The sequence below is a fragment of the Tympanuchus pallidicinctus genome, unplaced genomic scaffold (assembly GCF_026119805.1).
Source record: "Tympanuchus pallidicinctus isolate F22 unplaced genomic scaffold, pur_lepc_1.0 scaffold16, whole genome shotgun sequence".
NCBI classification, from domain to species: Eukaryota; Metazoa; Chordata; class Aves; order Galliformes; family Phasianidae; genus Tympanuchus; species Tympanuchus pallidicinctus.
The window spans coordinates 22,007,300-22,023,316 of NW_026294679.1; the positions used below are offsets into that span (position 1 = coordinate 22,007,300).

The 16,017-nt window shown below is 35.4% G+C and overlaps 2 protein-coding genes across 33 annotated transcripts in view; one reads left to right on the forward strand and one right to left on the reverse strand.

The window, feature by feature from the left end:
• The window catches only part of RPS24 (ribosomal protein S24), a 773,435-nt gene that overhangs the window by 490,446 nt on the left and 266,972 nt on the right, over positions 1-16,017 (forward strand). The window lies entirely within an intron of this gene.
• Positions 1-16,017, reverse strand: part of KCNMA1 (potassium calcium-activated channel subfamily M alpha 1) — a 432,315-nt gene that overhangs the window by 374,621 nt on the left and 41,677 nt on the right. The window lies entirely within an intron of this gene.

Genomic DNA, 16,017 nt, shown 5'->3' on the forward strand with positions numbered 1-16,017 from the left:
TCAACAGGGGTTTTAAGTTGGAGAGGAAGAATCATGGCATTTTTTATTTTTATTTTTATAGTTTTTTAATTTTGAGCTAATCTCTGCCTGACTGATTACAAGATGACTGGTTATACAAAATCACACTTGATCTCTAACTATTAACATATCCTTTAGTTTTGCAGAGTACTTCTGTTACACATTAAACATGCATCACATCTTATCAACTGTATCTTCCATAGCCATCTCTTGTTTCACAAGGAAAAGAGGAAGAAAAATATCAGACACTCGCTAAAGCTCTGCAGCCAGTAACAATCCAAGTTAGATTTTTTCTTAGCAAGTAAAAAAATCAATGATGAGAAGCTTATTGCATTTAGAAACCTGTTCTTCCTTCAAGGCACTGACAAGCGAAGCACCTAATTCTTGTAAATGCTAAGCAAAAGGCTTCCTCAAAAAAAGCAACAGTTAATGCATAGTTGATGGAGTTGTCTATAGCCAAGACAGCGTGCAGAAAACTCCATATGTTATGTTAACTATACATACTAAAAACTTTGCTCACGGTTAAAAGCTGAGAAACAAATATCCCAGTATTAAGGAAGAAGTCTTGTAATGTTAGTTTCTATTGCAGAATACCAAACAGACAGGCATGAAGAACCAATTCATGAAGAACTTTTAAGCCTTAATACATAACTCCAACAAGCAGCAAATTTTCCATATAGTGCAGGGCAAGAGATATTCAAAGTAACCAGGGCTCAAGTAATTATACTCCACTGGAATACTTTTCCCAAGTTTTTATCCTGCCTTTTATATACGTATGTGAAGAAAGCCAAACAAAGACCTCCAAATTTGCTGTTCTTTCAGTGAATTTCAAAAAGAAAATCTCCATGCTTTATCCTGTTCTGTCCTGCCTGGAATCTTCTTCTATTCCATGTAGCACCATATTCTCTTTCTTCCATTTTCAGCATCAGCCCCATTGTCTTCTACTAATTTACCTTTCATTGGGCCACTGCAGCAGCTGTGTTTTTGTCTCTTCCCTTCTGCCCTCTCATCTTCCTGACAGCAAAACTACATTCTATTGTTATAATGTAACATCTGGACTACTGTGTATAATTTATTGAAACAGAAGTATAATTGTACTGCAATTTGAGGCTAAAATGTGCTGAAACCTCTAACTTAAAGCCAAATATCTCTAGAGCTATATAGCTTGCCACTCAAATCTTGCCTATTAGCAAGGTAAAGAGAAAAAGAGCAAGAAAAACAATTTAACAATGTCTGCAAGATGCCTTAAAGTACACCCAGATAATAAAACCAACAGAAATCAAAATGATTCTGCAAAAATTCCTCTAGACATCCAAGCACCCCAAAATAAATTATGCATTATATTTTAAAGATTTCAAAATCAGACAGATTGTGACTGTAGATGTCCCAACTTCATAATCACACAGACGAGGCAGAACAGTCTACAGTGTTTCATTATTGTGTTCATCCATCATATAAAAATAGGTCAGTCTGACACCTGGCTATGTCAAAAAAGAAGCCAGAAAAAATATTGTCTTTGGAGTTGTTTTTTTTTGTGTTCTTCTTATAGATAAACTAGCTCCAGCAGGAGCTAAATTCAGAATTGTTTGTGGCACCTACACTGCTGGGCACTAAGTGCAGTTACTGAGAATTCCAATAACTATTTTTTTTCCTCATTTTTAAAAATCTCATTTTTTATTGCTCAACGTTTATCCTATGTAGTCCATTACCATACATAGACTTCTGGCAGCAGTGCAAAACTGGCAAAAGTTTATTCCTCTGTGCCAGATCTGCAATTTACTGAAGTGGCATGCTAAGTCTCCAGGACATTTGAAAAGACTAAATCTTTTTTATTACCCAGTTTTTTATTCCCCAGATGGCATTACTAGACAGCTGTGTTCTATTTGCCTCAGATACCTCATACAGCAAAGCCTACAAAATCTTTCTTAGTAGTTTTCTAGTTAGTTAGGAATACCTAGGAAGTTTAAGCAAAGGCTGAAATAATGATGAAAACTAGATCAAGGATGAAATTGATGTCCCAAACCATAGCAACTGATACACAGAAAACAAAATATATAACAAAAATAACTGGTATGCTGACTATTAAGGAGCAAATCCATCTCCAGGATTTAGAAGTGTTTCAGAGTCTGCTCCCTGAAAGCAGCCAGTACAAATCCTGACCAGGTCATAAGACAAGTTCAAAATTAGCTTTATTCTGAATAGATAAAATAGTGCTGAAATTGCAATCGCAGCTGAAAGCTGCAGAGAAATCCATGGAAATTGTTCAGAAACTTAAAATATGTACTTTGAAGAGCATAAATATGTAACTGGGTACAAGAAGATTACTACTGGATCAACCTGGAGAGTCAGCTTTCTCAAGATTGTCAAAATTGGTCCAGCTCCAAAGTAATAATTTAAGTTGAAAAGGAATAAAGTAAAATCAATCTATCAGCATTTAATGTAACTTACAGAACCAAAACTGCATAGAAGGACAAAATAGGCCATATAAGCCTGTGCAGAAGCATCAGCTTCAAAGTAGTGGTGAATGGGGAAACTTCCTTTTACAAGGAAAAAGGCATTTAAAGGGATGCATTCAAACATTTTCCTGAAGCAATAGTAACAGGGATTTTCAGAATAATTGCTTACTAACTTCAGAAAAATTCAGAATAATTAGAAGCTAACTGAGGACACACACTTCAAGACCATGTATACTCAGTAAGAAGTTGGAGACAGAAAGGACAGAAGCAAAATAACACACTCATGAGTTTCCATACACATATTAGTATATTGGCATTCATGACTTGACTTTTGTCCTCATGCAGCAATAAAAATGCAAGTGAAAGAGGTTCCTCAGGAAGATTCTCAATAGTAGCAGGTGAAGGGAAAGTACATTACTAAGTGCAAAAATAAATATACCAACAGTTATTCCTTTCATTTTCATGCAGAAAACAATGTTTTTTCCCACTTTAAATAAATTTTTATAGTTTAAGATTCTTAAATATTTAGCTAACAATAAGTATTTGGGTAGTAAACAGATATTAGTGCACTAAAAAAAAATCAACTTATATTTTCATTTTGAAACTTCTATGTTTTGAAAGCTTCCTCTAGAGAAAACCCATATGTTTGGAGTGAATACTATTGATACTCAATATTTTGTGCCTGCTAAATAATGCGTTATTTATGTGTCTGTCATTGGTTACCAGTACAGTTCTTGACGTAATCACATTTAATTGCAATTCTTACTTCATTTTAATTTAATTTGAGGACCAATCCTCACTGCTTTTCAATTGGGGCTTTGAAGTCATATCAACATTTACTGAATGTCTTAATTTCACTATGCCTTTGACATTACCGATGAACATTGCTTTTTAATTATTCTAGGATTATATTCTATTTATTTTAAACAAAAGTTACTTTGTAGTTTTTCTCATATTGTTTACACATAACACTGGTAACAGAAGGTTTTATTATGTCTGTTAAAGTCTTGAAAATGTTTAAATGTAACAGAAGAATTCTAAGTAATTGATGTTTTATTTGTAAATGTAGTAAATGCAATAAATGGTTATTGTACTATATTATTTTGGTGACAGTTTTCCTCTTTTCTTTTTTTGAAACTCTTCCACTCTTAACATTAAGCTTCAATAGACATCAGCAAGTTTCACACCTTTCTGCACCTGATGATTATTTGTAAAAATAGGTCAGCCTTATCTTCATTTTGCAAATAGACACTATGTAACACAAAAGAGATTAAAGTGGTTCTCACAGAAATACTCATTAATACATTAGAGAATGAAATAAGGAAGCATGTTGCCTTAAATGCATTCTAACAGTTTTCCCCAGAATCTGCTTCCAACCTCTGCACCAAAAGTTGCTTATTAATATCTTCCCACGAAAATATTGTTGCTTTCTGGGATCTTTCAAATGTGTTGTTCAAATAGAAAAACCTAGAGAGGAATTTTAACTCTTTAAAATCCCCTTTTTCATCTACACCCATTGAAACTATCAGAAAATAACTACTTTGTCCTCTGACAGAAGTTCAATATACTGAACCAACAAACTCCAATCAATCACTATTCTATTTTACACTCCATTTTCTGTGTAACAAAATCTCATTCATTATAGTAAAACACCTTTGTACAACAAATACTTTTGCATAAGTTTTAACATAAATCAGAAGATGTATAAAATTGTTTTCAGAATTATACTCATGCATTTTCAAAAAGCATTCCTTGAATAAAGGAAGTTTTGTTTTTAATTAATTGTACTTTTTAATAAAATAACAGTATAAAGACTGAAGGGCCAGGCTTGGAAGTGTACTGTTTAGATATGCAAGCCTCAAGGTCAACTGTCTTTTTTTTTTACGCCAGGCAAGAATGCTTTTTATTAGCACGTGTACATACATAAGATAAATAATATGCTCAGTGCACACTACTCACAATTCCAATATCCCTTTCTACAAGGTCTGAATAACAGCTGTTTACATTATGAACTTCAGACCCTTCTCTCTTTACTTCTCTATCTCTTTAATGAATATTAGATAAAGGTCAGGATTTTTCTTTGAGATTACAGCTATAAAGTGGTGTAATACCAATTCCAATTCACACTAAGCTCCATTAGGAATGTACAAAAAAAAAATCTAGTAAGTTAAAAAGAAGATGAACACCATGCACAAAATGCATTTATGCCCACTGTTTTTGCCACTGAATTAGTCACCAGCAATTCCTTCTGCAACACTTCTGAAGTTTCCCACACTGTGGTATATTTTCAGAGCTTTCTGAGTCATTGGGCCAGGAAGGAGACACTCCTGGGTACATTATCTTCCTGAAAAAATGTCACGTCATGCTAAACAGTATTTGCCATGATAAAGTACATGCTTCCCACTGGTATTATTTAGATGTGAGATAAGAAACCCAAATACAGTTCCAGAGAGAAAAGTCATAAGAAAAAAAGAGAAAGAGAAAAAGAATGAGAGAGAGAAAAAGAACAAGAGACAACAGCAAAATTTAATTTGACAGAAAAGATATTTGTGTTACTACACAGTTCTATCCATCCCTCTGCAGCATATTTTCAGCAAATCCCAAAAGTAGCAATTATGCCATTTCATTTTTATTACTGCTCAGCTGATGCAGGCTAGAAACAGACACTTGGGCTGGATTATGTCACCTTTGGCCATACTAAGTAATATCTTACTCCCTGAACAGTTTCATTTAACGTATTTTGTCTTAACAAGGGTTTAATAAGCATTAAATTATCATTCAATGAATCAGAGTATGAAAACAGAACTCCTAATTCTTATTTATACTATCTGTTTGGCTTTTGTAAATCTACTCCAAATCACATGAAGATAGCTTTATTCTTCTAGAGGAAATCAAGGACTCCAGTAAGACACCTTGTTAGTTAGGTAGAGATGCAACTTCAAGAGGAAAAAACAGTATTCAGTATTCATGATCACAGTTATGGTTTATTATTTAGTAGGTGGGATGAAATATCTTCTCCTGAGGTTAGCAAGAATTTTTCTTGCACCACCTCTGCTCCCAGTCTACTACATAAACACCAGTGTGGTCTAAAACCAAAGACTTCTAAGGAGGAACCAAACACCTCTGAAGCACACCACTTAGTCTAAAAGGAAAACCGTCACTAGACTCACTGCTTTTCTGCGAGAAGCTGAGTTAGCAAAGATGAGTCAATGCGGGTTTATTTAATGAGTTCTATCAGGCCATCTCATTCTTGGTGGTAGGGTCTAAAGAATTTTAGGTAGGCACTGGAATGTTTTATAACAAACATACTAACCTAAGCAAGCTGGAATTGACACAAATAAAGCTAAACTGTCACACTTGAAAACTAAATTCGAAACAGCAATAAACAACACAAAGGAGTTCTACCAGTGGGCAGCTAGACCAGTTTATTATACAAATATTTACTGTATGCATACTAGCATACTTTAATAAAAACTTTCTGAACTTTTCATCTTAGCTGTAAGATGTTTTTAAAATGCTGTTTTCTGTGTATATTATTTATGCTGTATTACTTCTATTATAAGTTTTAGGTTTTCACTGACAATCCTTTACAGTTATTTTTGGAAGGTGGGTTACTTGAATTTTTTTCCTATGCTTGAGGATCAAAATCACAAAAAAAAAATTCCTGATGACAGAATGAAAATAAGACAAAATTCAAAAGTTGCCAAGGAAGAAAGGGAGGAAAAGTAAAAAACAACCAAAAGCCCAATCAGCAAATCTAGCTGAGTGACAAATCAAAATGGCTCCAGGTCCCCTTTCAGGACTGATTTCCTTTCACGGTGTTTTCTTCTTATGACTCATTTACTTTGTGGAGTATACCCACTAAATAAGGCTTCGCTTCGCTATGAATGTGTTCACTTCCTCCTTTCTGTATGTGTCATTACAGTTTTTGCTCTATGTTCCTTAATTATCTGAATCACACATACAGCAACAACTCAGGCAACTAGTGCATACAGCCTCGCAGGAGGATTCTGGACAGAGACAAAAATCTTCATAATATGTGCTAAAGAAGAATACAGGAAGCTTTAGGTTAGGATAGATGACTCAAGCAAAATAATATCTGTTTTCTACATTATATGCTACAACCTATTCATTAAAATAAACAGCCAAGAGCATAGGAAGAGAAAAGGAAGCTGGCTTTGCACATCATTGCTTAGTCAGAGCATCAATGGCATTAACAACCAGGAAATGAGAAAATGCATGGATGACAGCCTTCCACCTCAAGAAAACCAGCACTGACCTTCACAATGCTCTTTTCAGAGTTATTGTTTGTACCTTTGCAGTAATAAAGTGCTCTGGAAGCCTTCATAAAGTTTATGAAGTACTTGAAGAAAAAAATGAGTTAATTCATGGTCATCCTGTTAGACAAGAGGAACACACACACCTAAGATACTTCTTAGGAAAGCACTGTAAGCTCCAGATCAGAGTGTGGCATCAGAAAAAATATGTTTGCAGACCCCTACTCTTTAATCCCACTGGACTCAAACCTTGTTTTTTCATTAGCCCAGTGGTTACAGTAAAGCAAGGAGGTGGGAATTTTTTTATAACATTTAAGGAAACTAAAGACGTTGCTAACAACACTGTTCTTGATCTTGATGTTTCTGATAATATTTTGTATGTTTAGTCATCATGTTTTAGGAGCACTGTGGTGTTGTTTGATACATGTACATAGATACATACACACACAAACATACGTACCTACGTATGTAATTATATATATTACATGCATATACATACGTGTTTTTAAAATGACAAGTGATTTGAAGAAACCTGTTTATTGAGTATGAGAAAATACTAATGAGTTTGGAAAAACAGTTCTGAGATTTCTCATTCAATTTAGTTGAAATACATTATTAAGATTTTCCTGTACTTACACAAAATTACTTATGACTGAATACGAGGAAGCATTTTAGTAAATAACACCTCTCAGAAAAAAAGGAACCAAAAGCCCACATTACATACAGCACTGGAAAGCCCTACTATTTGCTACAGCCTTCAGGGCATTATAAAAATAAGAATGCTTTCAGCTGTCAGAAAAGCTTGATTACTCATATTTTATTTTGATTATTTGTTCTTAGCTGTATTTCACATGCTCAGTAGTGGCTATAGTGTGACAAAACATCTTCTCAAAGGAAGAAAAAATACTAACGTAATGTAATACAGAGGCACCAAACTCCCTGGCTCACTTTCTTGCCACAAAAAAAAAAAAAAAAAAAAATTCAATTTCTCTCCTACCTTCAGTTTTCCAGATAGCTAGAAAAAAGGCCCTCAGAGATCAATTTATTTTCTTATTTAAAAATCAGGCTTTCACTTAAGCCCAATTTGAACCTTTTTTTGCTTATTCATTTCTCACAATAGTTTATCAGGGATTCTTTCGGATGTGACTATGAAGTACTTGGCAAATGAAATACAATTTTGTATACAGAACTAACAAAAACATAAGGGAAACTGCTGTGCATCCTTGTGTTAGGTACAGTGATAGGACTTGTATTTATTCTCAGAAAAACATATTTCCTACAGTCATTTCCAACTGTGAGCAACACATTCTACTGAAGATTCTGATACTCTTAAGTTTATATATATATTTGTATATATATATATATTTATTTTTTTTTTTTAAGTTACAAAACATTACAGATAAAAATTTTCCTAGGATCTGAGCAGCCACATTAGAATTGCTGTCCTTCAACCTGCTTCCCCTTGATCTGTAAAGGTCTCAGCCAAATAATTTAGATTTGAACCATTCTCCTGTTCATTAACAGTAGTTACTGATGCCTCTTTACAACAAATGTATCAGTGACGAGAAAAAAAAAGTGTGCTGGAGGCACGATGAATAACCAACACAGAATACACACCAGACCTTTTTGGACCATACTCCATAGGCCATATCTACAAATGGAAAACACAGCAGAACAGATAACATGCGATTGGTTACTGTTAAGACAGACCTCTGTTACATTTCTGCCTTATAACCATGGTATCCTGTACAGCACATGTATTTTTATATTAATATAAACTACACAATGCAACACTGTCTGAATAGTAGAGGATGGCAGCAGTGGGTCACAAGGGGCACAGCAAAGGCAAACAGTTCGACAGGTAAATGATAAAATAAACTTCAGTGATAAGTTTGCAGAGACAGGAGGAGTACAATCATCATTATTATATTCTCAGCAGCTGCCAGTCCTCATCAGCGATACAGTTTAACTTTACAAAAGAGATTTCAAAACAGTGTATTCTGCTGACTATCACTCCATTAGTCATGCAGAGGCAATAGCTCTAGATGTAAGCATACATCTATAGAAGGCTAAAACAGGTTAAGACCAAAATAAGACAGGGCAAAACTGCCTCAAATTCATGCCTAGAATTCATTCATTCCAGGTCAAATTTTCTATAAAGGGCGTTAGACTAATAGGTAATTCATTAATTACATATTCTTCAGCACTCATTAAATGTGTATGTTTCAGACTCATTAGACAGCATTACCTGTGTTACTGATATTTCAGACCTACACATAAGATATCTCAGGCTGTACAATTCCTTAATACACAATTGTATTTAGAAATTAGACGTGGTATGGAAAATATTTTTCCCCACTATTGTACAGCAGGACCTCCTATTCTGAACTGCACCCAAGAGCTTCATCTCCATATTGCTATGCAGAAGGATCAGTGTGTATTCCTGAGGTTACAGAAAGTACTGCCTGCACACTCACTGCAGAAAGAGCAGAGGGCTACTCCAGTAAAGACAGTCTCTACTAATACATAGACTAAGTACACTGACCACAGACTAAATCAGACAAATTGAACTGAGAATTTCTATCCTCCTGAAAACGTGCATCTTTATTTTTTCAAGTACAATTTTGTTTTGCACCAAGCTAATGCACATCCGGGAAGACCTACAGGCCCTGGCACTTCCAAGAGCTGAGAGGGAGACATGCAGGATGAGGTCTGTGCCCCAAGAAGCAGGTGTTGGAAATTTCAAGCTAACAACAAACAAGGCAGCTTTCCAAAATCAACATGCGTTCTGGGGAAAGACAGACTGATTTCAGTTTTGATAGATTAGTACGTTATAACAAAAAATATGCTCTCAAGGTATGACTGCCTATAACGCACACTGAAAAACAAGAGCCATGCAAGTTGTATGGAGCTGGGACCTTGCTCGTTCAGAAATACCAACCATGTGAGCTTTCTCCCAGCAAGCAGTACTAGATGATCAGATAACCCTTGTGAATAGCACAAGGAGGACAAGCGCTCACACTGAAGCCACTACCACTCTTTTGGTAAGGGACCAAATGTTTCACCATCTTCCTCATAAGCATATCACACAGGGATTACTGCAGCCTCTCATGAAGTACAATTGCTACATTTTTCACCAAATAAAACACTTCACAGAGTAAATCACCAGAAGGCTAACCAACTCCACCCAAGTCTACCTTGGTGACTCGGACTGGCACAGAACAATTAAGACTACTTTCTGTTGGTTTGGGAATGGAGGGAGGCTAACATAAATGATCAGCTATCACATACCATACTTGTACATTCCTGTAGAACAAATTTAAGGAAAATCATTCCAAATTTATATTAAAATTAGGTTTACACCAGAGCTTAATATCTGCCCTTGTACCTAACACCAAATATAACTCCCTGTCAGCTTTTTCACAGATTTCTCCAAAGCAGTAGCCTACAGGTGTCACATCATCTGCAGTTGTTTCTAATCAGTTTGAAAACAAGATACTGTAATGTAAAGTCCCTATATTTTCTGACAATTTTCATAAATTAAAAATGACTAGATGCAAGTAAAAAAAAATGTTTGTTTGATTTCTTTGATTAGAAGTCATTGCATAGGCAGGGTTGCAGCACTCCCACAGTGAATGCAAATTTTGAAATCATGTATGTATTAATATCTTTCATCCTGACTATACTATATTTCTTATGTTGATGTCATTCTTCCTCTCTTGCTGCAGTTTTATCCAAAAAAGTTTTCATATTTAATTCCCCCCCTCTATTTTTTTAATACAGATTCTCTACTAATCAAGCTCTCACATATTTCTCACTGCAAATACAAGGTATTTTGTTACATCTTCTTGTTTTGCACCCTGGCACTTCAGCCAGCGATCTATTTATGTCATTTCCTATGCTCAAGAATCTTCCTTTCCTACAGAAGCACAACTAATTAAACTTCCCTAATTCGTAGAAGCTGATACCTGCTGGGTTCTGAAATCTTAATGACAGTAAACAAACAGGCCTGTTTAGCATGCTAAAGGTTAGCAAAACCATGAAAACATATCCCTTGCACAACAGCAAGGGAAAAACGAAGGTGGTCTGGAAGGCAGCCCCAATCTGCTCTGGAGGTACCAGCCCGTATATCAGCACACACACAAGCCAGCAGAGCCCTCTGATTCCATTCATGCCTACTCCTTCCTTTCATACCTTGCCAATAAGGTATGAAAACTGAGCGTAGACTGATTTGAAAGCCCATATGTTGCCACAGAAAGAAAAATCTATGTAAAGCATTACATACTAAATAAGCAAACAGGCCTTTGTTCAATAATCACAAAACTAAGACATTTAAAGAGCTTAATGAGGGATGGGATTATATATATTATCTTTTGTTAATGAAAACTATTTAGTTGATGTATTGCCTAAATGGCTACAAATTGAAAATGTTAGGTCACTTATTTTTCATACAGATAGTTTTGCTTTTGTTTTTTTTTTTTTGTGTCTTTCTTTTTCAGTTACTTTACAAACAGGTCTATGATAACCAGTTCCAGTTAGGATATTTCAATTTTTTTAATACCTTTGTTGAAGACTTCTGCAATAAAACTCATTTTTAAACCTGATGAGGCTGCAGACTGAATATCTGCATGTATATTTTATTGTTAGAGAAGTTATCTGTTAACTTATATATTGCTAAATACCATTTGTTATGTATATTTATAGGATTTTACATTATAGAAAACACATATTTGTATTACATGCATTATATAATTTTAACTGTAATGTACATAAGCTTATAGATCTTGATACATTGTTTATACCTGCAGTTCATGAACATAAGCTTCTGACAAAACAAATTACAAAAAAAAATCTAGTTACATTTTCATGTTCTTTTGCTATCACTGGGACAAGTAATATGAAAGCTAACCTAACTTCTTCTGACCCGTTAATGAGCCCTCCTTTTTTCCACAAGCATTATGTATTCCACACTAATTAAGAAAGAAAGTGAAGCTGCACTCTGTAAGGCAGCCTGCTTGGCTTGAGAACAGGAGCTGCCCTTCATCTCCTCTCCAATCAATAATCCATAAAGCAGGGTTGAACGCACAGCTTCTCTGCCAGACAGCTGAAGCCAAGATCTCAGCATCTCTTCTGAGCCTTTCCTTCTCTTTTGTGGTTCAATCAGCTCCGCCCGAAGGCAAACATTTCAAATGAATAAAATAAGACCACATCTTTCTGGATCTCCAGTTTGTCATTTAGTCCCCTGCAGTGCAACATTTCTCACACATGGCAAACTCAGATTTTAAAGAAGCATCAAGATGTATGCTGTCCAGCATTCTACTAAATATGAAAAGGTTACCTGTGAAATGCAGTAACACACACTACCACCTGTGTAAAGCTTTAGTTTAGAATTATTAAATCTACAAGAACTCATTTAGTTGCAAGCTTTTAACTTTAATGCTTTACAGGCATTCATTACATATGCAATGCCCACACAGATCCTGGTATACAACTGTGTACTTTCAACTTCACAGGAAAATTTTGGTGGGTTTTTCTGCTGGTGTTTGCTTTGTTTTTAACTGGTACACCAAGTCATAGGTAAATTTAACAGGTTTTATTTTGAAGTATCACTTGAGCATGTTTGACTTTTAAACCCTCATACCACTGACGCTACTGCATTTGGCCTAAGTTAACTACTGAAAGCTTTTCCACTATTCTCATAATTCAAACAGGTACTTTCAAATAGCTATGCAAAAACAGTACTTCGTGTTAGATAAAGTCAGGAGAAAAAAAGAGAAAGCAATAACATGGTATTATTGACCATGCTCACAGCTAAGAACAGCAGAATGCAATATATTGCCTGGCACATTACCTACTATTATGTATATAACATTTCATTGTAGGTAAGTAAGTTTTCTTTCTGTATTTATTCTGTTTTCATCACATTGTTTGGCTGTTAAATATAAGCTACCATGCTGCTATTTAAAATTCTCAGGAATTCTAATTCTTCTCTCTAGGAAGGTGAAAATCACAATCTTTAACAAAGAAAACATCCAGGACAGATTCTTGTCATTGCTTGGTATTTAGCTTTGGTATAGATTTAACTTGAAAGAAATTATACATTATGAAAGTGCAGGGAGACTAAGAAGTGAATGGTTTCACGTATAGTTTCCCGTACAAGCAAATCTCTTCAATACAAGATTTCTTTGAGAGATGGAAGCGTTTTGTGCATACACAATGCATTAGCCATCGATAGCCTGAATTGTAATGGATACCTGATCTCTTCAATTGACAGGGAAATGAGAAAAGGACAGATGGAGAAGGGTGAGAAGCAGTCTTTCAAGTTTTCAGTTTTAATTTTTAATTTCAAAATGTGTCATTTCAGCAGCAGTGACTAAACTAAGACTACATTTGAATTTAAATCATTTGTTAAGCTTCTGTGCTGTAGTATTACATCTGAAAAAGGAAAGATTCACTTCAGCACTACAAATTCCCTCTGAGCATTCAGCTTATATTTTAGCTTATCTGTCATTACTCCAATCTTTACTTTGGAAATAAATTGTCATTGAGTAAATAAGTTTAGACCAACATGCCCGTTTCTGTAAAAATCCTAGCTGAAGCATTAAAAAATAATACAAGACATGACCTGAAATCTGGTACTCTGAAGACCAAAGATATTCATTACTACCATTGCCTTGAATTCTATCTTCTCAATAGCTGTCACTTCCTAGAAAGGTTTGGATTCAGTCACTAATCTAATGAGGGACACAGAAAAGATTATACATCTGGTGTGCAATGCTATTTCTTCTCCATCCATATCAAGTCAGGTGTCCCCAAAATGCCTTGAAAGGCATGTGCGTGCTTAGAGATATTGTTCAGCAGTGGACGCAGTTGAATGTGGAATACTGAATTTTTTTTTTTCTAAATCAACATTTACTATAAGAAGGAAAGTGGAAGAAATTTTCAATTAACCTACATTCCACACCAGATTTTTTTATTATACTTCGGCAAAAAGAAGCATTTTAAAAGAAAGCCACCTTTTTACAGTCACAAATTCATTCTGTGATAGAATGAATACATTTTCAATTGAAATCCTGATGGGACCAGGGGAAATAGAGATCTTCCTATTTTCTTCTCAGTTTCCAAGATACCTTAATGACATTCAAAGCTGGACTGTAGATAATATCTAAAAGGGATAACTTGAATTGTAATATAATTTCATGGCAGGACATGTGACTGTGGGGCAGACAGCCTTGGTGTGCTGCAGGGAACCTGAATGTAGGGAGGAAGCTCCACAGATACACTTGCTACAGGATGCAAAGTTAAAACTACTAAAACTCTACAGCAAAATAAAACAAAAATGAAGAAGGGATAATGTTACGTTGGGAGAAAAGATGGCGTTTTGCATTTCTCCACTTGAGTTCATGCTCATATCATTCTGAAACACTTGTCACCAAACCAGTCATACATACTTCTGGCAGAGAAACGCTGCCTTTGGGGCACTACTTCTATTTTTAATTTCTAGGGCATTGTTCTATCCAGCACATGGGCAAGGGGGAAATTCCTTAAATGAAAACTGAGTGAAGACTGAAGTCATTCAGCATTAAATGATTCCATATTTTAGCAAGACAGCAACGCGCTTTGTAGAAAAATAACTCATTCACCTGCATAAGAGCTGGAAGCAGTCATTTGCTTTTACAGATTTACCCATCATACCAAACTCGCTATATTTATACAGTGACATCATGATGTAATTTTACTGCAGTGGTTGCATGGACTGTAATATTATCTGGAGTGAAATTACACATGATGCAGCATCTATTTGGATAACACGGCCCCAGTATTACATGATGAAATATTGCTCTGGTTCTCAAGATTACACAAAATATATCTGGCACAAGCACACCTGCTAGAAAGGAGAACAAATCTCTTCAAACTGGGGCTTTTAAACTGGCACAAGGAGAAAAACAGTTCAGAAGATTTTATTCAGTGATCAACAACTTATTTTAAAAGTGATCATTAAAGAGACTCTGTGATGTGACAGCAAAACACACATGTTCTTTCTCAGCTCAATCCCTACTGCTCTCTCTGTTACCATTTGTTTTTCTAGAAAAGATGCTGAAATCCAGTGTAAAGGGAAAAGGCTTTCTACATAACATTTTGTTGGAAAAGAAATGCTTAGCCTCTCACCATATGCTTCATGCACACAGACAATTTTATGATCTGCCTGAGGATGGGCACAGCCCCTGCCCAGCTTGCAGCTCCAACACATGCTGGTAGCAGAGAACAGCAGCAGGACTCAGACACTGCTTTCTGCCTTCAGGCTGGGTGCTGCTTCCAAAACCCGCAAGGGCAGTTCCACACACCTCACCAGAAGGCTTTTGCCATTCTGGTCAGCCCAATGATCCAAATAGCTCACATGGTGAGAAGTGTTCCTCACCATGAGGAAGGTATGAAACTTATTTACTTTAAAAGCTTCCTATTCCACGTGGCATCTGCAAAGCAGCCAGCTGCTAGGAGCTCAGGTTTTACAAGAGGAAAGCAGCCACACCTGTGACATAGGTACAGAGTCCAGTGCAAATCCAAGTACATTGGATTGCAAGTCCAGGCAAACATTTTATCCTGCTTTTGTCTTCTTGCAGTTTTAAGATGCTCATACCTTACCATCTTTACAAAGCATTCTGAGTTTAAATTTAATTTTTTAAATTGGAAGATCATTTTCACTCTGCCAGATTGAAGCATTTTGATAACAAAGCATCAATGAAATACAATTCTGATTTTACTTATCTGTAATAAGAAATGATCTACCTCAGAGACTTCAGTGAATGTTGCTCTACTAAAGTCTCAAGCAGAGAGCCAAATTCTGGATTTGTAAATATACATGTGCCTCTCACCAACATCAGTGCAAACCCTGTGAATCAATCTGAAAGCTGAAGTTGATTCTAATTCATGTTTTCTGTCTAAAAACAAACAAACAAACAAACAACAACAACCTGATAATAATCAAATGGTTTAACTTAATTTTTGCCTTGTATTTTTAATATGTTATAACAATAGTAAGATCAGGTAAAATAAATTCCAAACACACAGTGTTTTCCTCAGTGTAAAAATCTTAAGCATCAGTGTCAAAGAACCTAAACACTCTGGACAAGCAAAGATTAGGATTTCAGTTATATATGTATGTGTATATGTATGTATGTGTATATGTATGTATGTGTATATATATGTATGTGTATATATATGTATGTGTATATATATGTATGTGTATATATATGTATGTGTATATA